This window comes from Bos taurus, chromosome 18 (genome assembly GCF_002263795.3).
Source record: "Bos taurus isolate L1 Dominette 01449 registration number 42190680 breed Hereford chromosome 18, ARS-UCD2.0, whole genome shotgun sequence".
NCBI lineage: Eukaryota > Metazoa > Chordata > Mammalia > Artiodactyla > Bovidae > Bos > Bos taurus.
In genome coordinates this window covers 38,550,637-38,564,670 of record NC_037345.1, presented here as the reverse complement: position 1 = coordinate 38,564,670, position 14,034 = coordinate 38,550,637, and the positions used below count along the sequence as shown (strand labels likewise).

The following is a 14,034-nucleotide window of genomic DNA, read 5'->3' as shown; positions in this document are numbered from 1 at the left end:
TTCATGCAAAATGAGACCATTTGTTTAAGCCAATTGTGACACTGACTTTTAAAAACTGAAGAGGATGCGCATGCACACATACACACATGCATATATGTATAGACACACATTTATATGACATCCAGTTTAATATAGGTGAAATGGAGTAAGTAAATATTTCATAAAGCATTGAATGTATATACAAATGTGATTAGAAGACACAGAATATGAGATCAAATATCCATCTTAAAATTTAACTGTTTTGGTAGTTAAAACTGTAAGAGAAAAGCAACATTGTTTTACACTTAGAAACCTGTTTCTAATCAACTGAGCTACTCCTATGGGGTCAAATAAAAATGATTAGCTTATTAAAAGCATAGCTTTGCTATTTAATAAGCAAAAATGATTGAAAATTCTGTTCCAGATCCTGATAATTTTAGTGTTTCTAGTTAAGCCTGCAAAATTGCATTCATTATTAGTGTCTAGATTCATTAACAATTCAATTTATAGATATTAATGCTTATAATGCATGCTTCGCTTGCCAAAACTTGAAGAGAAATTGTTTCAATTAGCTTTCATGGATCATGAATCCTACCGGCTGGGTATTTTTAGACAAAAGATACAAACACATCCCCAAGCAATGCTAATGCACAGCTGGGACTCATGTGTAAGGTCACTTGAGCTAACAGTTTAAAAGGAAAAACAGTAAATGAGTTTTACCCAGATGAGCAAGACAGGAATAGTCTTCTATTTTCAACCAAATATTTGAAAGGCATATACACACCTTGAGAAAAATGGCAACAGAATTATTTGCTTTTGTGATTTCTAGAAGATAAAATCACTGGAGAGAAATTGGTAATCTTAACTCAGCAAGCAGTAGCTAGCACATAAGACAATGTAGGAAGCCTCAGTGATCTTAAATCATTCTTTTGTAGGAAAGAAAGGGAATCTCTGGGTTGTCTCAATCTTAACAGAAATACAAATTCTGTCTCTTGCACAAGAGCCATGCTCTAGGTAGAAGAATAAAAAAACAAACAGATTTATGTCCCAAAAGATCTAGGCAACAATTCAAGTTTAGAGAAAATTATTAATTTTCCACTTCATTTTGGGCAGCACACAACTAGCTCAAAGTTGCTAATTAATGTCAATAGCAAAGGGTACCCTTTAGGTAGAAGAAAATTTTTGGACGATTTCCACCTCCTCCAGGTACGTTTCTCTCACACAAATCTTCACATAAATTGACGACAGCAGCCTATCCTTGCACTTTTCACTTACTGTAAAGTAGTGCAGTGTAGTGTAGTGAAACCTACCATAGCATAACACCGTATCTCCATCCCTATGTGGGCTCTCATTGTTCGTAGCTTGGTATTTAGCAGAGTATGAAGACAATGGGGTGACTTTCACCTTAAAACGAGATAGTTCACTTGTCTTCAATGAAATGAAATGCTGACTCACATCACATACTTTCCTGAGTGCCTCAAGAACAATTCCAACTCCCTCAAGCATCCCTTGAGAGAAACTTGGAGAAGGTTAAACTAGTAGTATGAAACAAAAATTAGGTTTGAGAAAACCATGAGATTCCAGAAAAATGATGAGACACTAAACTCTATGAACATTAATGTCAGAAAAGCACATCTGGGAGAGAGAGTATAAACTCTTCAGGAACATTTTAGATGAGAAGGTATGAAAAGATGTAAAATGTCTCTTCTAAAACTAACTGAACTTTGGATTAAATATTTGATATTGGTCTGGAGGAACAACAAATACATGTCTAGAACAAATGTTCATTTCATTATTATATTTCTTAGCCTTAATAGTGTTATAATATCTCCAATGACAACTGGGAGTCTGCCACAAAAATCACCACAAAAATCATTACTGCCACAAAAGACACTTAATAATACTCACAAATATAAAGATTAAAATCTAGATTTCAGGAAAAATGTATACATAAACAAAGGGAAATATGATTGTCTCTGGAAAGTTATAAAAACTAATGTATGAGAATGAATTAAAGGATGATGGGAGAAAATGGAAAAAGAATTTAGAGGGAAAAGTAAAAATTTCAGTTTCTGAAAGAATAATTTGGAGAAAGATCTTAAAGCCTGATAGAAAAAGGACTAGGCTAAAAGCAGTGTGTTTAATACATGGGAATAAACACAAGAAATAATGATGTAACCTATTCGTTTATTCAGTCAGTATGATTGCAGAAACATATAAAGTCCATTTCCCACACTGCCAAATTAATAAGTAAATTATTCCTGAAAAACTACAATTTATTTTTTAAGCCAAATAGGTTATTTAATAAGTTAACTGGCCCAAATGCACACACACAAACTCACATATACCCAAAATGGAATGACAAGGGCCATGGCCACTGATGAAATCATTAGCACTACCACATTACTATTCAGGCCTATAATTCATTCTTTAGTATTAGAGTCCATAGGGGCCTGCTTTGCTTTGCCACACTGAAAATAGAGAACAGCAGGGATCCCTGTTACAAGAATATCACTTCCCCATTCTTTCATAAGCTTCCTCCAGCTTTTAAGTGCTCTGATTATTCTTCTGTCTCTCTCTGGCTAACCTATTACTTAAGGTACTTCTTCCACCCTGCTCCTTCCATACCTCTGTAATGGATGTAAAGGTCAGTGACCCCCTCAGGAATAGTAGTATTTTCCGTAAGGAGCGTGGTGAGGTAGTCATGGGATTCCCATTACTGTTAACAGGGTTTGAAGGCTATATTCCCTTACTAAAAATCCAACCCAGGCTTCTGATGCTGAGAATTATGTTTAAACATAATCTGTACTACCTACAGAGCCAATGGTTGTAAGACAACAAAGGATTTTTAGAGAATGACAGTGTACAGCAGTAAATATAACCAGGTATACAGATGATCAGAAATCCAAATGGGCATATATATTAACATTATGGAGCAGTTTGTGAAAGTGGCTAAGTGTAGAGGTCTGGAGCTAACTATATCCATAATTTTGAGGAAACCAATTGGGTGGTGGGGTGACAGTTTATACTATTTCACTCATGAGATAAACATTTCAGCGCTTTTCCTATAATGACTTCCCAAAGGAACAAAAAGGAAATTAGTTCAATGTAGTGTTATACAGAACAAATAACATAAATATTACAATTCCATGAAGGCAAGCATACCATCTTACTCACCAGTGTACACCCATGGTCAACCTTAAAATAATGCCTGCCACATAGTACACTCAAATATTTGTTGAATTAATAAATTACTCTTCACAATGTGGCCTAAGCTGCTTCTTACAGAAAACAAAATAGTAGCTTCTTTCAAAGGTTGTGTGAGGATTAAAAGAAACCAAGGAGTAATATGATAACCTGAGGGGAAAGTGAAATCTGGTAAGAGGTATACTCAGACTCTGTACTATCTTTGCAACTTTTCTGTAAATCTAAAGTTATTCAAAAATAAAAAGTTCAGTTAAAAAAAAGTATCAAGCAAAACACTTGAGCCAGGCATCAGATATTTGGCTGGTATGATCAACAAGTGTTTCCTGATCTTCCTCACAACATCACCCATTCATGCAGAGGAATCAGGAGCATGCTAGTGATGTTGACCAAAAGGACTAACCAACCAACTGACAAATCACAGTAGAGATTTGCTGGCTTTATTTATTTGTTGGTTAGTGCCTGAAACCTGTGAAGTAATGTGAAACTTGCTCAGTCGTGTCCGACTCTTTGTGACTCCATGGACTGTAACCTGCCAGGCTCCTCAGTCCATAGAATTTTCCAGGCCAGAATACTGGAGTGGGTAGCCTTTCCCTTCTCCAGAGGATCTTTCCAATCCAGGGATTGAACCCAAGTCTCCCACATTACAGGAGGATTCTTTACCACTGGGGAAGAATCCTTGTGCCACCAGGGAAGCACAAGAATACTGGCGTGGGTAGCCTATCCTTTCTCCAGGGGATCTTCCCAACCTAGGAATCGAACCAGGATTTCCTGCATTGCAGGCAGATCCTGAAACCTGTAATGGCCCTAAATTATTTTGATTATTCTCACTAGATACAACTGAAGGACTCTACCATTACCATCTCTCATTTTTTCTTTTTTTCTCTTATATTTTTTTATCCCATGGCAGTTTTCTTTGTTGTCCTCCCAACGGTACCCACTGACACTTACTGGCATTTCTTGGTGGTGACTCCCATCCTAAAATATGGTCACTAAAGCTACTGCTTTTGGAAGAGAAGAGTTAGACTTTATTAAAAATCTAACTCTGGTTCCCAGATGTTCCAATGCCTTAAGCCTGATATTCATGAATAGGATAGCAGCTAAGTTAAAATATTAAAAATAATCATTCCCTTGAAATGCAAAAATAATGTTTCCATAGACAATCTTCCAAATAATGGTAAAATAACTGCCAAATCTCTATATCTACATATGAGGGTTCTGGTGGGATATTTATTCCTACAACTGATAATTATATTTTTAAAGTTATTTCAGAAAAAAATTGGTTCTTTCTAGAAGCAATCTTTTTTTATATATCAAAAAGTTGGGAAAAAAAGATTTAACATTGATTATCAGTTTATCTGTCCCATTTTTAATGAATATACAGAATCACTGCTGAAGGTTTAAAGGCGAAACAAATACTTAAATGACATCAATTTCCTCATGCATGTGTGTGCGCTAAGTAGCTTCAGTCGTGTCCGACTCTGTGATCCCATAGACTGTAGTCCACCAGGCTTCTCTGTCCATGTGATTTCCCAGGCAAGAATACTGGAGTGGGTTGCCTCCAGGGAATCTTCCTGACCCAGGGATCAAACCTACATCTATCTCCTGGGTTTCCTGCATTACAGGTGGATTCTTCACCACCTGCAATACAGGAGACCCTGGTTCGATTCCTAGGTCAGGAAGATCTGCTGAAGAAGGGATAGGCTAACCCACTCCAGTATTCTAGGGCTTCCCCTGTGGTTCAGCTGGTAAAGAATCCGCCTGCAATGTGGGAGACCAGGGTTCAATCCCTGGGTTGGGAAGATCTCCTAGAGAAGGGAAAGGCTACCCACTCCAGTATTCTGGCCTGGAGAACTCCATGGACTGTACAGTCCATGGGGTTGCAAAGAGTCGGACACAACTGAGTGGCTTTCACTTTCACACTCTCTATGGGTGGGTACCAGAAATCCATACTTCTTGAAAACTTTCCTGGTGATTCTAACATAGCCAATCAGACAAGCTTTTTGATCCAAACAGTGCTGCTCCAGAGTTAATAGACAGAAATCAATTATAGCATAGGTTTTCATATCAAAATATATTTTTCTTTAAAAAGAAAAACTATTAAATTAGTTAAACAAACACAACTGACAACTACTATGCTCCTTTTGGTTCCTTGAACAGTACAGTTCATCCTCATTCATTTTGCTCTTGTCTCTGGCTGCAAAATTCTTTTTCATCACACTCACCATTCATCCAGTTTACTCTTCCTCTCAGCCTACTGGTCTCAGGGTAATCATTTTACTTTCCTAGACTTCTTTAAGGATTCCTTGCCCCCCATCACCAGCATCCCCTTCCTTTATTAATCTCACTTCCCTGTTACTTCCTTCATGCTACTCATCATAACCTAGAATTATATTGTCAATTTGTCTTTTTGCTCAGTGTCTCCCCACTTAACCTTGTCTTTCTTGTAATAATCCTACTGCCTAGAACATTTGGTGGGGTTAGGGGGTGGGGGTAGGTTATATTAGCCGGGTTTCCCAGGTGGCTCAGTGGTAAAGAATCTGCCTACCAATGAAGGAGATGTAGGTTCTATCTCTGGGTCGGGAAGATCCCCCTGGAGAAGGAAATAGCAACCCAATCCTTTATTTTTGCCTGGAGAATCCCATGGACAGAGCAGCATAGCGAGCTATAGTCTTTGGGATCGCAAAGAGTTAGACATGACTTAACGACTGAGCATACACAGTACACAGGTTATATTAGCCAGGGATTTTGGAAGTCAAAAAACTGACACCAATCCCAGTTAATCAAGCACATAGGTTACCCAGTCAGAAACAAAGCCCAAAGAACACGTCCAGTAGGATGAGAAAACTACTGTCTTTGGTTCTGGGTGTTTATACTGCTGACTCCACTAAAGTAGAGCTTGTTGATGAAAACACGGCCATCTCTGGAAAGTGGATAAGGCTTTACTCACTGTTCTGCTGGCACAGCACATCATTGAAAACAAAGTCCTAGTCCTTCACATCACCAGGTCTGATTACAAAATTTGTTTGTTTGGCAGAGCTTAGGTTTGATGCCTGTACCCCTAAGGTTGCATTTTCAGCCTCTACTGTGGTAGATGAGCTTGGCCTCATACAGAAGGGGTTCAAATATAAGAAGGGGTTCATATACACCTAAATATAGGTAGGTGGCCAAAATGAAGAATGCTGCTGCTGCTGCTGCTGCCAAGTCGCGTCAGTCATGTCCGACTCTGTGCAACCCCATAGACAGCAGCCCACCAGGCTCCGCCATCCCTGGGATTCTCCAGGCAAGAACACTGGAATGGGTTGCCATTTCCTTCTCCAATGCATGAAAGTGAAAAGGGAAAGTGAAGTCGCTCAGTCATGTTCCACTCTTCATGACCCCATGGACTGTAGCCCACCAAGCTCCTCCATCCATGGGATTTTCCAGGCAAGAGTACTGGAGTGGGGTACCATTGCCTTCTCCAAAATGAAGGATAAATGTGCCCATTTATCTCAGATATTTCTTCAATGAATAAATCCTAAAATATATTAAAAATATTATTAGACTAAGTTTTAAATAAATACATGTAATTATGAATGTTCTCATATTTAACTGCTATCAATTACTCTTTATTCTAATTCTGATTTCCTCCTTCCAGACTTGAATAAAAAACACCTATGTTTCCAAGCAGCTTGAATTTCTTTAACAACAATGTGGGAGAAAATGTGAGAATCTTTTCAGATTCCCCTTAGATAAAGGACTTATTACCCAGCTGCTGGGAGAGTGATCAGCCATCATCTGGCAGGCCCTTCTACAATGGCATCAGCTGGAGGAAGCCATATTCCCTAAGGTTGGATCTCTTCTCAGGGTGGCTTGCATCCAACAGCTGATCAAAATGGGAATATAAAGGCTTGATCCTTTGGCCCCAGCTCCAGATAACTTTAAAAGCCAATCAAAGCTGAGAGTTCCTCACAGGGTCAGTCCAGGCTGGCATTTGACTTTCCAAATGCTTGACTTCTCCTGCTACCCAGCTCTGCTCTCTTCCCCTGCCTTCACAAATATTGACCCCAAGGGCACTCCTTAATAAACACTCTACAAGCTAAAAGGCCTTTCGGAGTCTACATCCTGGGGAACAGCCAGGGATAGTTAGTACCACTAGTGATCCAAGAAAGCAGGCATTCAGGTGGAACTGAAACACTCATCTCCTGGCTGACAGGAGGTGGGAACTTTGTGATGTAATGTAAGTATTCTATATGTAAATTGGGTTAATATTTACATTTGTGTACACAAAATTTGTGTAAGTTTGTTTAATAAACAATTTTAAATAAAAATAAATAAATTAAAACATGTATATGTAATTTGTTTAATAAAATTTATTTTACCTTTTATAAATTATACCTCAATAATATATAAAAAGAGAGAAGGCAGAAAATTAAGAGTGTCTTATTGATTAGATGGCTTCCAGTTCCTTTCACAGTGGGCACTGACATATGATGTAAAAAAGATAGCTGCTGCTGCTGCTAAGTTGCTTCAGTCTTGTCCGACTCTGTGCGACCCCATAGATGGCAGCCCACCAGGCTCCCCCGTCCCTGGGATTCTCCAGGCAAGAACACTGGAGTGGGTTGCCATTTCCTTCTCCAGTGCATGAAACTGAAAAGTGAAAGTGAAGTCGCTCAGTCGTGTCCGACTCCTAGCGACCCCATGGACCGCAGCCTACCAGGCTCCTCCATCCATGGGATTTGCCAGGCAAGAGTACTGGAGTGGGTTGCCATTGCCTTCTCCGAAAAAAGATAGCAGATAATTCCTATTAAGAAAAATCAGCTAATAGGTAGTCAGTGATGACTTCTGGTCTTTAGTTGACAGTGTTAGTAGTTTGGAGAGCAGGCCTTTTGTGAGACATTCTCATTGTGAATATATAATTGACACAAATCTATTAAAGATGATTAGGTTCAACTGACAAACTGCTAAAATGAGATCATATGCTAGCTGCCATATTCTATCTGAATAAGTTAAATCATTATCAAGACAGTACAGATAGAACAAGGTAATTACAGGATATTATAATTTTCTCCCTTAAGCTAAATAGCTTTTCAACATAAATACAAATAGCAGGTATTGCCTGAGAAACTATTTAGTGTTTAGCACCCTTTTGATTTTGCTTCAAAATTCCAGTGAACACAGACCAAACAATTAAATTTGAGGGCAATACATAACTAAGTCTTTATCTAAATAAGTACCTAAACATCTCAGGATCAAAATTTGAACACTTTGGTGATCTTTCATTTACATATGCAGAGAAACTGATAGAACATTGAATACCCTCAACCAAAAGTTAAATGAAAACCAAGAAATACCACTGAGAACACTTTCTCTAGTTTTATTTTTAAATATCACTACTACATAGAAGTCTGGAAAATAAAATTTTTAAATTAAATTTGTACTTTTCTTTCCCTGTAGTTTCCCCTCCTCCTCACTGCAAAAAAAATTCCCTTATTTTAAACAAGTAGAATATTAACACTGAAGTTACCTCATAGCTATGGTATCTTTAATTATTATTTTCAGAATATAGGTAGGAAAATGGAACTGAGAAATAGCTTGCCTCAAGGAACAATTCAGGTTGTAAAGCACTGAATCAACCAAAGCAGGAATTCTCAACCTTACCATCCTACTAACAGATTCTAGGTTGTAGCCTCAAGAAAAATATGTATCCGAACATCCTACGCTGAAAAATCATTTAGCTTAGAAAATAAGTTAAACCTCCTTTATGCAGAAGCAGGTTTTTTGGCGTGACTTCAGGTTAGTGAGAGGAATCCACTCCCTTATTAAGACATACCCAACTACGGAAATAATGTGCAACTCCAAAATTAGTAACAGTTTTATTATTACCATGGTGTGGAAATAAAGTACGTTCTTTTGCTCTGTTATTCAGTCTGGTTAATTATCCATGTAAAGTTATTCCTGGCAACTCCAAAGCCAAAATTCTAACTTGAACGTTGTTAGTGTTAAAAGAGAGAGATTTCTGCTAAAGGAAAAGTCTTGCTTAATTCTAATATATATGCTATACTTTTCTGACTCAAAGGAATGTGATCCAACAACCACTAACACTGAACACTCTGGTTTCAAGGCTAAATAGATAACATACTTTTTTTTTTTGCTAATCAGACCACTCACATGATATGAGGCACATTGGTTTTATATATCTATACCCAACAATGGCAGCATTCAAAATGCTAAAATAGGAGCAGGAAGAGGAAGAAAGTCGGAAAGTACTCAATATAAAGCTTCCATGAGCACCAGTGTATTTAGGGGGTTTACTTAGGCAATGAAGCATAAAACAACAATTTACAGCACAAATACACTATTATAAATCATGACAATGTAGAGACTGAAAAAACAAATATACTAAGAGTGGAAAAGGGAAGGACATTAGAAAGTTGGTGCTATATCCCAAAGATGCCTGAACTAAGGCAATAGGAGGTGTGATGGGAAACATGAACCAAATTTGGAAGACATTAAGTGAATTAATGGGACTCAGCAGGCAATGGAGGACAAAAGGGGAAAAAAAGGAGGAGTCATAGGAAGCTCCTACTTCTGTGGACTCTACTTGGGCATCACCTTTTCCAAGAAGCTTTTCCTGAGTCCACTATTTGAGTTCTATGTTCTTTTTTGTGATATAAATGTCTATGGCAGACACTTCTACCATTGTGTTTACTAAATCGTGATGTTATTCTCTGTTCATGTGTTTTCTCTCCTATTAGTCTCTGTGATAGAGGGCAAGGAACTTATCTACCTCTCTAACAGCTCTGTACTCCAGAACTTAGTGCCCGGCACAAAACATTTAAAAACAAAAAGAAAAAACTTATGAAATAAAGAAGGATGCAGATGATGCCACCAACTAGAATAGAAAATACATAACAGAAGCAGGTTTATTCTGGGGAAGGAATATGCTGAGGTAAAATAATAATGTTAGGTTTTCCTTATGTGACTATGACATGTCCAAATACAAACTATGAGTCTGAAAGTTGAAGATCAAGAGAGAGATTTAAAATAGAATTAGTAAGTATCAGAAAGTAGGAGGTACAGGCAATAACTAAAACCTTGTGCATGTGGACCAGATTGTCCACTAAATGCATAAAATAGAAGTAAGGCCAAATAAAGGCCGAATCTTGGAAAACTCCTACATTTAAGGGACAGGGAAAATAATCGAGTTCCCAAAAGGAGTCTGAGGAGGGATTAGAGAGGAAGAAGGAAAAAAAGATACCAAAGAAGAAAATTTAAAAACTGGTGATTCTGGCAGAAGCAGTTTCAGTGGAGAAAGGCCGGTAAAAAGCCATCCCACTGTTGAGGAAGAGCAAATGAGAGATCAGAAGTGGAAACAGTGAGAAGAGTCAAGAAGCTTGAGTGTGAGGTAAAGAAGAAAGGAGGGTGGTCCAGGGTCAATGGCAAACTTCATATTAACTTGTTTATTTAATTGAGACATCTTAACCATGTATATACACTGAGCAGAAGTCAACAGAGAAGCTAAGGGGGAAAAAGGGAATAAGTTGATAAAGTGAATCACTGAGAAGATCAAAAGGGATGTAATCACAGTTTCAGACAAAAAGAATGGATAAGGGTATATAAATACAGGGGAGCAATGAGAAGGTCACAGAGATAAGGGAGCTCCCTTCTGAAGGCCTCAACTTTCGTGGTAACCTAATAGGTGAAGTCACACGCTAAAAGTTTTTTTCATAAGAAAGAAACTCTGAGGACAGTGACAAAAGTTTGAAATAACTGTTGAAAGAAAAAGAAAACTGAATTGGAAACACAGAGAGCTGCCACATACTAGAGGTTCCAAATGAAGTTAAATCCAAAAATCTACACCAAGTATAGCAGTCTTCAATATTACGTGATTTTTCCCTCCAGCCATAGAAGATAGAAGTATAAAAGTTAAATAAAATGGAAGTGGGAAAGAGAGAAATGAGTTACATATATGCAAAAATTCATTTAAGCTGTAAACTGCTGATCTGTTCACTCAACTTTTAAGTTACACCTTAATATAAATATTAATTTTTTTAAAAAAGAATTCTATTATACATCTCAGTTCAAGTATCCTATTCCTTTCACCTTCAAATCAAGAGCCAAAAAAGTACCTCTAAAACAAACAATATCTATTTAAAACAACAGGTTAAAAAAGAAAGTAACAAAAAGACTAGAAATAAAAACAAACAAAAACCTGGGAAAAGACCCTCCTCCCCTTCAAATGCTTGTTTTTAATCTGGAGTAAATTACAGACCACCAAGTATAGTCTAACTTGGATATCAAGCACCAGTTCCCACGTGAAAATTGTTATTGTTGGCTTTAGCACTTTAATCCAAAGAGGACACAAATTCTGCTCATGTTTGAATAACCCTTGCCAACAAATTGATCCCATAGCAGCAGGGCTGCAAGGAATAGTTTCAAAGATTGAAGGGAAACATAAATGGGGAAAAATTCAGTAAATATATTTCTTCCTACTTAGAACCTAGGCTAGATTCCTTTAAAAAGAAAAAAAAAAGAAAGAAAAAAAGCTTTAAATCTTTCCTCTTTTTTTCAAAAGCAACCCAAAAGGGCATTAGAGAACATCTGTAATTTACATAGAAGGGAGCAATGCCAAAGAAATACAGATTCCACAGCTGTTAACCCAGGGGACAACTCAAATCAAGCAAATCTCTAAATAAGGTCTGAAAGGCAGATGATCTGCTAGAGGGCAGCCAACTTCCAAAACCATGAGTATGGAGTGGGCACTTGGAATGCTAATGTCTGCCTTTCTGGAAAGCTACCTTTTGTCTTTATACGGGCAAGCCAGAACAATTCATAATTCCTTTGCCAGTTAAGATATACCCAAAGAAGACTAGAAATTTTGCCTGGCCAGCATCTAGCACATGAACATAAGAAAGGACTTTCCTTGTGATTTTACTATTTATCTTCTTCATCTATTCAATATTACATGTTGGTTTAATAATGTAAAAGCTCCTAAATGTACAATATCGAAGTTGATAAACTTTCAGAAACTCTCAAAAAGAATAGGCTATAGAACCAAACTCCATGGATTCAAAATCCAGCTTCTTCATTTCCTGTGTTGCCTTGGGCAAGTTACCTTACATTTACAGGCCTCAGGTTACCATCCGCAAAGTGAAGATGATATTATATTACCTATTTATAGAGCTATGTAGATTAGACAGTCAATATATCAATACATATAGACACATAAAATGTAATTTCAGATACAGACAAGTGTTCCCTTAGTCTTAGTTCTTTTATTAAGTCCCTATCTTATCGGTTTGCAGCAAGCCTGTCTCTTTACTACGACTTCTAAAATTTGCATGGCACCCAGCATTAATTAATGTGGCTTATACTCTGTGAATTGGAGAAGGCAATGGCAACCCATGCCAGTACTCTTGCCTGGAAAATCCCATGGACAGAGGAGCCTGATAGGCTGCAGTCCATGGGGTTGCTAAGAGTCAGACACGACTGAGCAACTTCACTCACTTTTCAGTTTCATGCATTGGAGAAGGAAATGGCAACCCACTCCAGTGTTCTTGCCTGGAGAATCCCAGGGACGGGGGAGCCTGGTGGGCTGCCTTCTATGGGGTCGCACAGAGTCGGACATGACCCAAGTGACTTAGCAGCAGCAGCAGCAACAGCATACCCTGTGATTGCCTGATAGGTAGGAAAAGAGTCTCAAGCTGTGGCATGGTTGGTGAATTTTCTAGCCAATAACTGCTTAATCTCTCAGTCATGTCTGACTCTTTGCAACCCCATGGGCTGCAGCTCGCCAGGCTCCTCTGTCTATAGGGATTCTCCAGGCAAGAATACTGGAGTGGGTGTCATGCTCTCCTCCAGGGGATATTCCCAACCAAGGGATCAAACCCAGGTCTCCCACATTGCAGGCAGATTCTCTACCAGCTCAGCTACCAGGGAAGTCCCCACCACTACTTAGCAAGCAAATATTAATGACTCCATTATAAAAATAAATACATTCAGACCTGTGATTTGAAGGTTAAAGGCTCAATACACTAACTCCATTTCCCTTGACTAGTAGCCCTCTTCCACATATTATATGTGTTTACTGTTATGACCAACTGACTGCCTTTTCTACAAAATATTAATATATTTAATATTAATGCATTAATTAATAAATATTAATATATGCATACACAGCATCTAGAAGGATTAAGCAGAACATTAGGAAATTAAGAGATACAACTGAGTGAAAATTAAGAAGGAAATAGAAAGAAAAATGGATTCTAAATCCCTAGAAAAGAGTTTTAGTAAGCTTTCGTACTTTTCCCCCCTTTTCTGTTAGGCTAATATTAAATACAGTCTGTCCCTTTAACTGTCAAATGGCTTTCCAGCCTACAAGTAATCTTTCTCCACAGAGGAGTCTTTTAAAAGTTATAAATAAAATATCCCAAATATTTTCTTTTTCCCACAGATGAGAACATTAGAACACTGACATTTTAATCTGTTCTGTACAAGAATGAGTTGTGTCAACACAGTGCTCCCAGCTACAGCACTGAAAAAAAACAAGTTTAATTAAAGACAGAGAAGAAACTGCATGTGGAGCCTAAGCCACTGAGATACAATGAAGTGTGTCATCTTCAGAGTCAGTTCTCTATGAACAAATCTCTTTGTCAGTGTCGGGAAGAAAACAAAAGACATAGCAAAGTAAAGGTCTGATGCTATAAACGAAAAACATGGTGGTATCAAACTTTAATATTAAGACTAAGAATTGAAACTTAATATTTGTGCAGTACTTGCTACTTAATTCCAGAGTCTGAACACTACTCCTAACATCATAAAACATTTTTGGATATAAATAGGTATCTATCAACTATATATGTTGTACAA

The 14,034-nt window shown here is 37.8% G+C and overlaps 1 long non-coding RNA gene across 2 annotated transcripts in view; it reads right to left on the bottom strand.

Moving 5' to 3' along the window:
• LOC101903067 (uncharacterized) overlaps positions 1-14,034 on the bottom strand; it is a 212,181-nt gene that overhangs the window by 171,560 nt on the left and 26,587 nt on the right. The gene's annotated exons all lie outside the window — the stretch shown is intronic.